Source organism: Enhydra lutris, unplaced genomic scaffold (genome assembly GCF_002288905.1).
Source record: "Enhydra lutris kenyoni isolate GAN:26980312 unplaced genomic scaffold, ASM228890v2 scaffoldscaffold46, whole genome shotgun sequence".
In the NCBI taxonomy this organism is placed as follows: domain Eukaryota; kingdom Metazoa; phylum Chordata; class Mammalia; order Carnivora; family Mustelidae; genus Enhydra; species Enhydra lutris.
The window spans coordinates 2,568,041-2,584,324 of record NW_019154130.1 but is presented as its reverse complement, the minus strand read 5'-3'; positions in this window follow the sequence as shown (position 1 = coordinate 2,584,324).

The following is a 16,284-nucleotide window of genomic DNA, read 5'->3' as shown; positions in this document are numbered from 1 at the left end:
TTATAACCTCACTACTCTAAGAAGGTTATAAAAGGTGCTCTTACTGGTTCAACCAAACAATGGGTACGAAGGACCCCATTTTCCACAGTAAGGCAGGCAACCACTTGTAAAGGCTATTAATAAAAACTAAGAATATATGAAAGTTTGAAGAGTTAAGAGTCAGTTGTTTTGACGTTAGGGAGATTACTTTTTAGATGTTTATTTGCGTATTTGAATTTCAAACTCCGCCTAACCTGGGGTAGTTAGGGGAACTCTGTTCTCATAACCACTGCAGTGATGTCTTAGGTTGCATGCCCTAGCAGCAGACCCTGACATGAGGGTCCAAGTGAAAAGAGTTTCCTTGGGAGGCATTATTACGAAATGCTGGTAGGGAAGTAGAGGGGGTGCTCAGGAAGAGAAGAAATTTACAAGGGATGGGTTGTCAAGGCCAGCAGCACTCCACAGTGCCAGTCGGAGCTTAGTCACACTGTAGGAAGGATTTGTTCTGTAAGTATGGGGAACCTAGGGTCTCAAAGTGCAGTGCCATGATTTCTGAGGACCCCCTCAGGACCTGCTAGGGGAATAGTATAGCTAAGATCTATTCCTCCAAATTATGGCTCAGAAGAACTGAGGAGATTTATAAATGACTTAACACATTGTAATTATCCAAAAATTACTTCTCTTCACCTATGACTGGATGACAGTATGAGTATCACTGTGCCTTATTCTGTAATTTTAAAAATTATGAAACTTAAGGAATCAACTGAGTCCTTCTCAAATCCATAATTGGAAATGCTTTGGGAATTTTTTTTAAAGATTTCATTTATTTATTTGAGAGAGAGCACAAGGAGGGGGGAGAGGGAGAAGCAGGCTCCCCCACTGAGCTGGGAGCCTGATGCGGCGTGGATCCTGGACCCTGGGATCATGACTGAAGGCAGATGCTTAACCAACTGAGCCACCCAGGTGCCCCATTGGTTTTGGAATTTACATTAAGCCTCATGGATAGAAGGACGTGCTTTGTGAGCTCATTTTTAGGATCCACAATCCCATGTCTATGCTCTTAACCTAAAAGTACTCCTCTCCCCCAAATGAAAGCTGTACTATAAACAAAATCTACCTTCTCTAGATAAGGGTACTCTTCTGCACGTTGCATGGCTCTTTAAACATTTTTGATTATTAGTGTGTAATCTCATTTGCTTTCTAAGTTATCCATTGTTATTTATCTTATTTGAGCAAAATGTGATTGGAATTCAGAAAAGATTTTGAAGATAATATAGCATTCTTTAAATGGGAGTGGGATTACTATTTATAAAAGCATCTGTATCTAGGAAATTAAATTGCCCATCAGCCAACCTCCTGTGCCTCTATTTTCAGAAATATGAACAAACGCACTAAGTTTGGTTAACCAAATTCACACGGCCATTGTCAGATATGTAATTCTGTTAGGCTACTCATCGCATAAAAGAAGAAAGTCAGAAGTGTTTGTAGAATCTTTAGAATCCCGTTGGCAAGTTTAATATCCCCTTTTGTTTCCCCTACACAATTTGCGCATAAGAGTAAGTGGTAGATTATATTTATAAAATGACCTACAGAATGATCAACTGCCATTATTCACATAAAAAGAACTATATCCTTCACTTCCTACAAATGCAAACCCTACAAAGTTTCAACTCTGGTGTCAGGTGGTTTTCGCCATGTAAGATCCACCCTTGAACACGTAGGGACGTAATACAGGTGTTAAAAGACAGTCCAACTACCAGATCTCTATTTGTCATTCATTAAAAAAAAAAAAAATCCCTTTGAAAATGTTGCACATTGAGTTGTCTACATGGATGGATAATGCCTAATTCCCAATTGCACTTTGGTGATGTTTCAGACAGAGGGCTGAAATGTCACAGGAGTCCCCTCACTGTTTGCTCTCCCTGCGTCCCTACAAGATGTGGACCACGGGTCCCTTGCAGACCTTCACGTGCTATGGGAATCCCTTGCTTCTCTTTACACCTGGTCGAGCTGTGGACAGATGGGATTTTTCCTGGGAACAGCCTCCTTTGTCAAGCCCACTCTAGAGGTCAGTGTGCAAACCGTGCCCTGCTCAAGTGTGTCCCAGCAGGGAAGACCTCATACCTCACAGGTGAGCAGGAGGCATAGTAATAAAACCAATGTTAATAAGGATACGTGACTTCCTTTGGAACATAAGAGCAATACATCTCTATTAAGGGTAATCTGGGAAAGACGATACAAAGAAGAAAAGAACAGCCTGACTTAATCACGACACCGAGATAAAACCACTCTTGCCATTTTGATAGACTTTCTGTTAGTCACAGACGGACACACAAACGTACATTTTTAAAACTTTTAGAAAACATTTTATTTGTTTATTTGAGGGGGGAGGATGGGGGGCAAGGAGCAGAGGGAGCAGGACAAGCGGATTCTAGGTTGAGTGAGGAGCCCGATACGGGGCTCAGTCCCACGACCCCGAGATCATGACCTGAGCCGAAATCAGAAAGTTGAGCGCTTAACCGACTGAGCCCCCCAGGCACCCCTAGGCATTTTCACTGGTTTGCAGCACCGTTAGGGTGGAGGCTGTCTTGTTTATTGTTGTGTTGTCTGCATATCATACAATGCTCAGCGGAGTGTTGGATGGGGGTTCAACCAGGGTGAACCAAGTTTAAAAAAAAAAAAATCCAACTCCCAGGGGTGGAAAAACTTGAGTATTTATCCATCCAAGCTTTCATTTTCATTTTCCATCTGCTGCAGCAATTCACACAACCTCACCTAAGGACGACGGGGTCCAGAGGAGCAACCCTGCTGTGTTCTCAGGGGAGGGGAGCCGGGATCTGTGAGCAGCAAGGTGCACTTCGGAATTCAACAAATCCTCGCCAGATGAACAAATGGTTACTGAGTGGATACAGAGACTGAGTGCTGCTTTCGGATCTGACACATGTATTTAAAAACACTTGTTAATTACCTTCTCTGCACCAGAGAATACCCTGGGCACCAGGGACTGGGCATCAGACCACGCAGTCAATCATTCAAATAGGGGAAAGAGCTATTAGACTCTCGGCTCAAAGACAGAGTTCCATCACCCACCACCTTGTATTGAACGCTGAAAGCTTCAATTCCAGGAGATAGCCTCACTCTGAAAGTGTGGAATCAATACGCAGAGCAGCAATTTTCAGCAGATGCAAACTTTTCTTTCTTTCTTTTTTTTTTTTTTTTTTAAACTGGGCACAATGGTGGGTTTTTCCCGTTGAACGTTGGCAATAAGCATCTACGTGGAGAGCACCTTTCAGGGTGGTGGTTTTCTGCACATCACGGTGTGATGAACCACTGTTGACATGGGCGTTGTCTTCAAGTCCCAGGACCCATTTTGTACTCACTAACTCAGAAAGCCTGCGGGCATGCATTCGTGTGTCGAAATGCTCTCCTGTAGAACACAAGTGTCATAAAGAAAGAACACATGCTTGCCTAAAACTGCATCATATCTATGCCTGAGATGGAAAAGGGGCAGAATAAATATTTGTGGGGGATTAATTTGCACGGCTGGCTAAGAACCTGGATAAATGAAGCATCCTAGAAGGACGGAAGCAAATGCCATCGTAAGGAGTCCTGCTGAGCTGTGGGGAAGGACACAGACAAGGCTCTTCTCTGGATTCCTTCCTCCAGCCATCCCGTGGGTAGAGAAGGGCAGGCATTTGAGGAGATGAGTCCTTAAGAAAGGTGGGATGTCCCCGTCGTGCAGAAACGGTGTCCCAGCAGCCCACATCCCAGTTTGCAGTGGGTTCAGGAGGAGAGGGGGCTGGCAGAAACTCGACAGACCATCTCTTGGGCTCCCTGAAATCCTGTCCACATTCCAGGGGCCGAAGTCAGTCCATGGTGCAGCCTGACGTGGCTCCGCAGAAAGCATTCTTGTCCCCTGTGACTGGAGGAGGACCAGGGAGGGGCAGGTGCCAGACAGCCTTGCATATGAAGGGTACCGTCTCCATAATCACGGCCCCCATCACGCCGTGTCATGATTATTTATCACTACCAATAGCAGCCCTACCCCTTCTTGCCATCTGAACAGGCTTCATCGTCTTCTCTGTATTCCCTTCATGCCCCCCAAAATCCAGCCACGCTGCATCATTCATGACTGGAAGTGACACAGAGAAAGGGCTTTTGCCTTTTCTGTCATGAATCCCACAATATGACAATGTGGCTTGCACACAGACAGTCCCCAGGAGCATCTGTTGCATGAGTGGATCCACTTTGGCCTTAGAACATTCCAAGACAGTGCAAACGATACGTGGCTGTGTGTTTACACGGTTGTGTGTACCTTTAGAACACGTGTGTTGTCTGCTTATCCATGACTGTTACGTAGACAGATACGCTTATGTTCGATTATACACGAGCACAGCCTGCGAACGTGAACACGTGTGCGTGCACGCATTCACGGCTTCTCAAGGGCTCCCAGCCACCGGGTGAGTGATAGACTCACCGTTGCTTTGGTGTGTCTGGGAGTTTACTGAGATTTAGCCAGGACCGTGGCGGGGAGTCTGAGGACAAGGAAGTTCATAGGGTTGACAGCACTGATGACGACCGGGAACCTGCTGGGCAATGAAATCTCTGCACGACTTGCAGAATGGGGTGCTACACGGTGGAGGGGATGCGTGACCCCCGGTGCTTGCAAACGGGAGCATGAGACCTTCGGCTATCCTAACCACGTCTACAACCAGCTCGTTGCCTGGAGCATTTTGGCACATCCATAAAACCATGGCAGGAAAACAGAATAAAAAAAAATGGAAAATTAGTTACAAGGGAAGAGCCCTTCTCATCATTATTTGTCTTTCTCCCGTGTGACCAGCTCCTCCGATTCTGTATTAACTTCTTGCATTAGCTGCTGTGTACCTTGCCTTGGTGCTCCTGACAGTTCCTAAATTGCATCTTTTTTTTCCCCCCCTCAAGAACAGTACCTTTCATCGTAACAATGGCTCTGGATCTGACCGGCAAAAATTTTACAAGGACCAAAATGTAGAACTGTAATTTCCTCCCTCAAAATTTTCAGAAGGGCTCCGCTTGGATGTAACTTTCTTTGTTAAAGTGAAAATAAAATGCATGCTCTTTGTTCACCGGGTCTCCAGCCGATGGTGGTTATTTTCCTTATTAGAACTTCTCCAAGTCGTGCCAAAAAGATGATGGGCAGAGAACCATCGAACCATCTAAGTGCTTATCCATTGGCAGCTTCTTTGAAAAGCCATCATTAAGGAAGAGAAAGTGCAAATGACAGAAAGGAGGTCAGGGTTTAACTGATGGACGTTACAGCCCCCTGGCTGTCTTTTTTCCAAGGGAAAGGATTTCGTGTGTGCAACGAAGCACTTCCTCTGTGGGAGAGAAAAGTTGCTTGGTGGTCTCAAGTGTTTCTTAAAACCCCAGCTCTGCTGCTCAGCTCGAGTGACGTCTCATCAGCACACCAGCGTCTGTGGCAGCCTCGATCGTGGGAGGAACAGCAAGACCACTTCCAGCGACAGCACATTCCCCAGGCTTAAAGGATCTGGAGAATCCACTGAGTAATCGACTATCGGGTTTTCGATAGGGAGACGTATCCGAAGGTCGTGGACTGGCTTGTGAGAACCCCAGAGTGGCTTAGAGACAGAGCCCTCCGAGTTACAGGTTTAAATCTGGGCATGGTTTCTCTCAGGTAAGAGGAGCACACGCTGTGTACCATTCAGCTTAAACATATATGCACCCTACAAACTCAAGCCTAGAACTAAGTAAGTCAGACAAAGTCCAACTGATTTCGTATTTCCCTATATTACATTTTGCTTATATGGTACCTTTTCTGTAAGAGTGATGTCATTTGGGAAATGCTGTTTGGAACCAAATTGGTTGGACATTGAGGACTACATGAGGGTTCTGAAAACCATAGACGAATATTTACTTTTAGGTTTTCTGCTATGTTGGCAAGATTCTCCAATTACTCATAGATTTGTTTTCCCTTTGGGGAGGTAGGATTTTTTTCTAGGTATTCTCTGCACCCAACATGAGGCTTGAACCCAGAACCCTGGAGATCATGAGTCACGTGATCACAAACTGAGCCCGCCAGGCACCCCTGGGGAGGTAGGATTTTAATAATTAAATTTTTTTTCTAATCTTCAATGTCCATGTTTTTCTAAATTTGTTATCTATTAAACATGCTTTTAAGTTTAAAAATATTCAAAAATATGTTTTCTCAAGGCATAAGAAATATAAATTTGGAACGGAGAAAGCGTCGATCTGTCAGCCAGAGATGAGATACTCACTCAGGGGTCTTCCTCTGCGTTGCATTTCTGTTGGATTGAGAATGATTGTTTTCATGGCTATAATTAAGCCCCAATAATTCACAATTTACCCTTGCTGGCACTCAGACCTCATTCATATTAATTCCTTTCAGAAAGCTAAAAAGATCGTGCTTTGCCTGGACTATGGAAAGCTGGGAAATGCACTGCTCTCGACCTCGTGATTAACAAAAGGCAAATGAAGGAACGAACGTGGCTTCTGTCTGATTGACCAGTACGCTGACACAGCTGGACTGTCCTACGTCCTGAAATCCACCCAGGGCCACACAGCCTCCATGGCACGGATGGCTTCCAGCATGGCGGAGCACCAAGGAGCTGTCAAATGACAGCCCAGAACTGGGTAAAACACATTTCCAGAGGCTGCTAATGGCAGGGCGTGGGCAGTAGGAGGTGATGGAAACTCCCGCCGTCCTGGACGTGGGGGGAATTGCGGGTACCAGCAGAGTCTTGTCCGAGGACCCCCCCACTTCTGCTCAGATTGAAGGCAGGAGGGAAAACGGAGAAAAGCTGTCTTGGTGGCACAGGTGAGTGACAGCAGGGACACCCTACACCTGTCCAGCGCCGCCATGCACTCCTTTCCTTCTAGGAAGCAAAAGCCAGAGAGGCTCTCCTCTTGGCCCACATGTGATTGAGTTTTTGTCCCTGGGGAAGACTCGGGGGCCAGGAGAGTGTGTGTGTGACCGTCATGGAAGGCCAAGCCAGGAATCAGGCTGGGTAGCTCCTGAAGAAGAGAGTGGCCCTTCTAGCTCCGCAGCTTCCCGAATCCCTCAGTAGACAGTGAGGATGGGATGGTCGCTAATAGCCACTCTGATCACCGAGCTCGGGTTCAGGGTCTGAGGCTCCCCGCCTGCTCTGAACGTTCACACATCTTTGCCCCTAATAACAGTCATCACTTCCTGTTGACAGCCCATGATGGTAAACTTTTACCTAACCAAGTGTGAAAGAAAAAATCATTATGTGTCTGCTCATTGTTGTCAGACACTATTTTATTTATCAACAACACATTCTCCATGAATGATTTAATACGAGGAGGCATAAAGTATGCATATGTTTGGAAATCCAATTATTCGGCTGAAAAGCTCTCTCTTCTTATGACTTCATTTCCATGGCTGCCCTGTGGTTTCCGTCTGAACGTCCAGAAGGGCCGTGTTTGCACCTGACTGACGGGGAAATGCTCTTTCCAAAGGTCACATGTGTCGACTGCCGGGTCGCTCTGCGGAAATGTGAGCTATTTGTTCAGGATCCGGTGGGAAATCTAACCCAGGCTTATCGTAAAATCAGGCTTAAATTGTGTTTAAAGACATGGTTACAAGATATTTAGAAGACAGCGGCGATGTGCTGAGTACATATTATGTTCCAGGCACTGGGGGAATCCGTTGTAAACAAGATGAACAAAATGCAGCCTCCGATCAGCTTAGGTCTGGGTGAGGAATGTGTTCCGTGAACAGACTGCTGAGTGTCAGGGTAATGAATGTGCTGGTGGGAGGTACGCAAAATCCCAGGACCATGCAGCAGGGGCACAGATCAGACGTGAGGGCTTAGGAAAGGCTTCTTGAGAAATCCATGGCTGAACTGGAGAATAAGCAAAGGAAGCCTCCAGACAGAGAGAGTGGTAGGTCCTGCCACCTGCCGCCTAGCCCCAGAGCATGCCTGTCCTCTCCTCCTTCTTTCTAGCTGCTGAAAGCCACAAGGAGACCACAGGGCAGAGGAAGTCATACTCCCCCCCACCCCCAACCAGAAGCCCTCAGTCAATCAGCATTTTCCAACCCCTTTAACCTTGAACAGTGAGTGGTCTCACGACTTGCTGTGTCTACGTGGCAGTGTGGCGACATGCCATTTCTGAGTCAACATGCTTCTTTCTCCTTCTAGAACGTTGCATCCAGCATGAGAGTGAGCCTGGGCCACCCTACTTAGGACAGGACGCCACACAGGACTCAGCCAGCATTCCCAGTTGAGTTCATCTAACATTTGCTCCCACCGACTGGAGGAAAAAAAATAAAATAACCCTAAACCCACACTGCAAACCCACTAAGCTAAAACCAGTCAAGGTCAGCATAACTTCCTGGCTTATGCAGAGTCCTCTGAATAATAATAAATGGTTATTGTTTTCAGTTAATGAATTTGGGGTTCCTTACTACACAGCATCGCCAAGGTGACAGCTAACAGAGACAAAACATGTCGTGATGTTAGTCCGGTGTTTGGAAAATGAGCTCATTATACAAGGCATGGACTTTGACCATCTTTCTGCTCTCTGGATTGTCAGGGCCCTCTCCCCGGCCCTTCCAACCCCTATCTAATATATTCCCATTTATCCTTTAGCCAATAGAAAAAAAAAATGTTTGGCATTTCATATTTGCCAACTGGTTTAAATACTAGAATAACTAACAGTTTGCAATTTGATTCATGCTGATTTCAATGGTTCACCACAAGAGTCTTCCGTATCCATTCAGCAAGAGTCAACCTTTATCTAGGTGAGGAAAAAACCAGTCCTGTTATGAATAGTATAGGGAGTACATTCAACAGACGTAGAAGAAGGCTACGTGAGTGTCTCAGAAAATGTAATATCCTAGTTCCAAAGATTGTCCTGTATTCGTTAAAACCAAACATTTGTAGGCATCCTTTATGAGCGGAATGCTGAATGTGTTCACACTTCTGACTTCTTTCTCTACAGGTGTTCCATATCCCAGACTTTCTTCCCTCCATTGGCTCCAACAAAGACCCTCAACCTTGAACTTCCCTAACCTTCAAATGTCTCCATCGTACTTCTGGTCACTCAGGGGGCGGCTCAGAGTAGGGAGGGTCATGACCCATGGGACCACCTCTAGTAGCTGGAATTTGCTGGTAGCCAAGGCTCACCCCACATCTGCCCCTGTGCAGGAAGGTCTGAATCTAGACAGTGCAAAATCCCGTCGCTTATTCCACTCCATGGCACCTTGCAAACTACTAACACCAATTAAATCAAAGTTTCTGCCTGACCTGCTATTTGGGTCTTATTCCTCCTTCTGGTGTCTTTTCTAGATCAAAGGAAAAACTCAGTCCCCCTTGATTATAAACAATGGGTTTGCCAATTCATACCAAACACGGGGACCGTTCCGATTGATCACATGTGCCCAAGGGTCCCCCGTTCAGTTTTCCATCCATGTGATTCTGAAATATCTTCCCGACAACATTGCAGCCATATCCGGCCTCTTTCTTTTTCAGGGAAGATATGGCTGCGATGTTGTCGCCTTGGAGAGGTTGGGAGTGAGACTGGGTGGGACGTGGCTTCTAATGTTCACCGCTGCTCCTCACTGAGGGATGGAAAGCCCTGTGTATGGAAGCCATTGGGTTTTATTTTTGATTTCTCTCCTCTTTGATGATCTGCACACATCCCAGGGGCACACAGACTGGCTGTTGGTTCTACGGGAGAGTCAAGGAGAAATAATAACCCCTCTGCCCCTTTAATGACTCTGGTAGAAAATGAAACTATCAACTTGGATTATAGATTCCTCATCTCAGGATAAGTGTGTTTCATTTCAGGAGCACCTGGGCGGCTCCGTTGGTTAAGCATCTGCCTTCAGCTCAGACCGATCTCAGGGTCCCGGGATCGAGCTCCATGTCGAGATCCCCACTCGGTGGGGAATCTGCTTGTCCCTCTCCTTCTGCCCCTCTCCCCTGCTACTGCGCTTGCTCTGTCTCAAATAAATAAATAAAATCTTTAAAAAATGTATTAAAAATGTTTCATTTTAAATCAGGGGTGTAGATTCCTTTCAAGAAGGTAAATCTGAGTTTGTCATTAACATGTATTTTTTTTTCTTTATTTGTTAGAGAGGGAACACAAGGGGACCAGCAGGGAGAGGGAGAAGCAGGCTCCCCGTTGAGCAGGGAGTGTGATTCGGGGCTCGGTCCCGGGACCCTGGATCATGATCTGAGCTGAAGGCTGAGCCACCCAGGTGCCCCTCCATTTTTTTTTTTCTTTCAACAAACCTTTATTTCCTTCTTGCGCACCAAGCCTTCTGCTGGACACTGGGATTAGGGAGGAGGAGGAATCTGGTGCAGCTCTTGCTCTTAGAGATCTATGAAGCTTGCGGTGTGCTCAATTTCTGATGGTAGCTTTCATCGGATTTTCTCAGAATGCACCAAAAAAATCCATATTTCTTTCAGAACAAGTGGACAATGCCTATGACACGACACTCCCTATGCACATCTGGTGCTTCTCCTTGCACTGCTGCTGTCTGTGGGAAGGTCCTCAATCCTTTTGCCTCCTGAACTCAGCGGTGCCTTGCTTTGACCAGTGCCATGGGAGCCTAAACGAGAGCTGTCACTCCCTTGGAGAAGCTTTAGAAGCCAACATGCGTCTTGCCAGGCTCTCTTTTCCCACCGGCACGATGGCAAGCAACACTCCTGAGACGTAATCCTCCATCAGCGGGTTCCCCACAGGAACAACATGCAGGGAGAAGCCACAGCCCACTCCCAGCGATGATGCAGAAGAGTTATGCAACTGGATGGTAGCAGGCGCCACTGTTTCGGCAATATTTGTGACCATGGCATTCCCTAGCTTATCCTTGCCATCATAAATGATACATGAAAAGAGGACAAGTTCACCATAACTCTGCCCCCCCAGATGAGATCGTGGTGTTTTACAGACCTCTAAAGCTCTCACTCACTCAGGCTCTTGCATTTCTTCTCTCTGACGTTATGCTGATAACCACATATTTCTATGATTATATACCTGTAGTCCTTTAAATGTAAATCATGATAAATGGGTGTGGAGAGGATGTAGCTCTGCGTGGGTCACAGGTGGGTGGGCAGAGAGGTGAAAAGATGCTCAGGGATGAGACAGGCTATACTCACATCTGCCCCTTTGGGTAGCATGTTCACATCTCACCCCTACGACCACCAGTCAATTCTTACTGAATTTTCCTGGGCAGGGAGAGCTGCTTATAGATTCATGAGAGTCCGCTCACTCCAGGGAAGGGAAAACCGTTGTGTTCTTCCTTCCTGGCACCTGACCTGCTGACCCTGGAAATGGGCTTGGGATTTGTGAATATTTATGAAAATGGACACTTTAATTAAAAGCTAAATGCTCCAAGCTAAATTAATTGGGCTGGAGAGGAAAAAAAAAAAAAAAAAAAAGAGACTCGCTTGTGTTCCAGATAGCAATTGAGGGCAGAGGTGGTCTTTGTTGAGAGCCACAGAAAAATAACGCAAGCGTTCCAGACTTTGGGAAGGGATGTACCCTGAAAGCATTTCTCACCAACAAGCTTTGGAAATGCATTTGCCGTCTTGACTCGCTCACCTGAATCACTGGGGGATGGGGCTGCTTTTCAAGGCCATGTCCGTTGAAGTCAGCCACCATGCTGCCAAACGTCATGGAGCCCCGTGACTTGGGCCCACAGGGTGCCACTTCTGCTTTGATTGAAACCCAGGGATGCCCGGGGGGACCTCCTGCCCAGACTCCGTTTCGCATCATTGCCATCCCAGCACAGTGAGCAACTCAGGCCACCACCTCCTCAGCCCATGGTGGTTCGCCACCCCTTCAAACACCGAGTGTTGCCAGGGAGGTGGGTGGAGAGCATCCAGGAGAACCACTGACCAAGCTGTTTAAGAAGACGTGGTTTCTTTGAACGTTTGTCCCTATTGTCTTTATTTCAAGTGTGTTTTCACATGGCACAGGACAAATCATGTAAGTATGTGAAATGGTGGGAACAGAAGCTAGCGTGTGTCACCAAGACACAAGGACCATGGAGCTGGGGCTGCCTGGTTCATGCTTCACAGGAAAGGAAATCAGTTCCTGGTTATGGCAAACCTGGGTGGGCGACCACCCCTGGCACAGGGGGCAGAGGTTCTTAAGAAGGACGTTCCCTGTGTGTCGCACATTCAGCATCATCAGGCCTTGGCTTCCTCCCTGCTCTGTTTTCCATGGTTCCCAGATGCCGGCCTCCAAGATTGTGCTCACGAGTGCAGGGATGACGGAGTAACAAGAGCCCTTCCCACTCCCTGATGGCAAGAAGCTCAGTGTCTGCATGAGGGACGCCACTTGGTTATAAGTAAGAGGCAAATAGATATAATAAACAATCCTTAAGAAATGACCTTCAGAGCTGCTATAGAAGATACACAGGAATATTGTGGGTCTACTTAACATCTGCTCTAGAAGGCTGCTTCCAAGAGGCCCGAATGGGTTAAGGCTCAAGAGTTTCTCCATGTGGCATCCTAAATGGTATTCCGATGAAGCTTCAGTCCTGGTTGCTGTGGACCCTACATCCCCAGTCCCCTGGATCTGGGAGGGGCCGATCGGCTACTCCAGGTTCCTGGAGCCCCTCGTCCATGCCTTGCTGTGCCCCATTTCCTGATCTGCCAGACGAGGTCACCTGCTTGGGGGAAGCAACAGCACTGAGTCCAGGGTTAAATGCTCCCGGGTTTCTCCTTGTCAACAAATCAGTCTTAGGAAGATGGGAAACGGTCTGTAAACAACACCGTAAAAATTAACATTGTGCCTTCTCTTCCATGCAATCGTTCAAAAGCAACAAAGAGAACAAGTGACAAAAGTTCAGTTTTAATTTTCTGCGAAAATGTCATATCATATAAGGGAAGAAATGAGAACCAAAACAATGCAGACTGAGCAGGTGAGATTCAGAAAAAAAAAAAAAAAAAAAAAGGAGAGAAAAGAACAATTATGGGTCTGTTGACCTAAGAAAGAGTCAGAGAAATAAAAATGTGGAGTGTCAAGTCACAGCTGGCGAGGCAAACTACTTAAAGCCCTTTTTTGTTAACGACACGGACAGGGTACTCCAGGTGGTGAGGGATTTCCTGGAAATGGCTTTTTTCCAAGAAGCAGAAGAGACAGCCCCGATGAAAATGTTTTTGAATAAGCCCGACGGGCAGATGTTGCTGAAGGTCATAGAGAAGGTTGTCTACTACGTCCCCAGAGGACAGAAGGCTCCTTTAGCCATGAAGCCAGCATCATTCGGGTATTTTCTTATTTGTAAAGAAATACAAAGAGTGGAAGAGCCAACGTGACACCAGCAGGAAGAGAAAAATAAGAAGCGTTTTTCTGGTGTTTGAGTTTTGCAATTCAAGGCTCTCCTGGGGACCAGAAGGGGCTCATCTGTGACAACACAGAAGGTTTTGGAGCACACAGATGACCTCAAGGACATGACTCCGCCTGTACACACACACACTCACACACACTCACAATGCACCCCAAAGACAAAAGACCCTCTGATTGGTCAAGTGGGATGGAAACAAGGTGTGCATTAAGGGTGTGGGCCTCTGAAAAATGAGATTGGTCTCTGTATTGTCCTTCTGTTGTCTGCCGGACAGAAAACACTGGGAGCATTACATATGTTTGGGGTATATTAAGGCCCACCATCAGAGCCCTGCTTTCCCAGTAGGAACCCAAGGAAAAAATATAACTACAATTTAGAATATAACTTATGATCTTGCTGGCAGCCAAGGGAAGGAGGGCTGCACAGAGCCCTGTCTGCAGCCCTGAGGGAGGCTGGTGGTGTCAAAGGAGCCGGACTTGGAGTCTTGGGTCTGGGAGCAGATAGGGGCTCTGCAGGGACCCTGCCTGTGCTGTCACCATGCCCTGGATGATAAGAGAAGAGAAGTAGTAAAGTTAGCACAGTTGAACTGACCCCTTGGGGGCATCCCCACCGTGTCAGTTAAAGAACACTGAAGGGAAAGCTTCCGAGTGGAACGAGTGGCCAAGAGAGTGATGGGGAAAACACACATTTGTATTGCCTTTTAGATATGGGTCAGTCTGAGTCCCCAGGAGATTGCACAAAGACCCGAAGGGAGAAAGCCGAGACGTGGAAAAGACTGCCTGGGGACCCACAAGCAAAGTCAGGTCACGTATATAGTGTGAAAGTCACAGACTAAAGTCAGCAAAGCCGCAGGCTGCGAGGTAACGATTGCAGGCTGATGGCAGCAACAGCCTCCTCTCACGACATGGTGTCCACCATAAGCGAAAAGGGCATCTGGCCATTTAAGATTCCTCATTAAATGGCAAACGAGTCCTTCTAGCCTCTGCCTCCAGCTATAATTTCGAGCCAAGCTGAAGACCACGGTTGTTCATGTGGTGAGGAGAGGGTAGGAGAGGGAAGGGAGGTTGGGGCGAGGACAGAAAAGAGGTCGCTGGATTATAAACTTGTGTCCTCCTTGAAATATAAATGGAAATGTCACTATGTCTGGCAAATACACAATCAATACAGTAGAAAGAATGGTCGTTATATGGAATTTCAGCTAGGTACTCATTCCTGAGATATGCATTCCCTTTGTTAAGCAGAAGTCTAGGAAGTATTACAATATACCTTCAACAAATAAACATCTGCTTCCTGCACCCAGAGGGACCAAATGGGAGCTTCTTGTCATGTAGTTGAACGTAGTTGAGCGATGGGGTTGGTGCCACTGAGAATCCCCTTGCATCCAAGCAGAAGCACATGCCCACCCCCCCACCGGGGGGACCCCAATGAGGTCTTACAGCTTCATTGATCATCTAAAGGAAGTGGTTTATCTTAGATTTATCTCAGATTTATGGAACACATAGCATTAAATCTCCAAACTTACAAGCTTTTGGCTGAGTTTCATCATCTTTAAAAATACCAAGACATCTAGGAATTCTAGATCTTGGTTCCCAGAACACTCCCGTCAAGAGGTGCTGGGTAGTGAGTACCTGCTAGTTTACAAAGTAGCCATCACAGCTGCCATTGTAACATTGAAGTCTTTATAGCTGATCTATAAAGCAACAGTAACAACCACACAGAATTCCAATGCAAAGCAAGAGCATGCAGTTCTGTTCAAATTCAATAGAAATCCATTGGTTGCTGAGAATTGTTCTTGCTGGCATGGATTCCTGGTTCTTGTTCCCTGAAAAGATCCTGGCCTTCATTTAGACTCATTCTCTCCACGATAAAACAGCATAAGTTCTGTTTCCTGAGTATGTTTATCATGTCCTCGCTCTGGCCAAGGAGAGCAGTACCTTGAGTTAAAGAAACACTAAACTGTTTCCTTTCAGCTTATGGAAAAATTTTTTTATCTGTAAGTCAAACTCGACTTTCGTTCTATTGTATGGCAAAACACATTTCCAACAGTCTATTTAGTGTTATGAGACAGCACATACCATTTTAAAACCCGGCCAGATAGCGATCGTCCAACGAGGAACCCAGTGGGCCATGGGCATGTGATTCTCATTGGCTTCTCTTCACCCTGTGACCATGAGGGAGCTTAGGAGCTGGCCGGGAGAAAGGTCGCAGTGACAATTCCCCTAGCATCAGCCTTCGGTTCCTCCCAGAGCTGAGACATTAGTGGAAATCAGAAAGACATCCTCGGTCTTGGATGACCACCGTCCTTGACATTTGGGGATGTTATGAGCATTATTTCCCATGGGTGGTTATGCCCGCCCATTCTTCCAGGCCACTAGGGTCAGACATGAAGTCCACTTTGTAAATATCAAGAAAAGGTCTTGCGGTCTTGGATCATGTGGATTTCTGAACATGCTCAGAAGCAAAGCCCTGCTTCCCTCTGTGCTTAAAGAAAACAGGTGATTCACCTAGAACAATTCAGGGGACGCCAATTCTGAAACCAAACTCCAAATCTAGAGATTTAAACTAATAGCTACAGGCTGTATTTGCCCCCCCAAATATGTTCCTCGATCCCCTTGCTTCTTGTAGTGTGGGTCTGCCCCATGTCACAGAAAGTGTGGACTTAAGTTAGTTGTCAGTACTTGAAATGGGAGTGGGGCAGGAATTTCGTATCAAATTATGGGTTTCTGCTTTCTCTTAGGAAGCAAAAAGAGTATATATGCCTACACTGGTACTCCACTCTGCCTGAAAACTATTAAGAAAAGAAAAGGAGCGTCTCATACCTTTGGACAGGAGTTGGGCTCCTCACAATCCCACATTCTCCACTGCTTCTGTAAAGCTGGCCAATTTGATTATCCTACTTAGCCCTGGCAGGATGTAAGTTTCTCATAGCCAACCTTAATAAAAATAAAATAAAATGAAATACC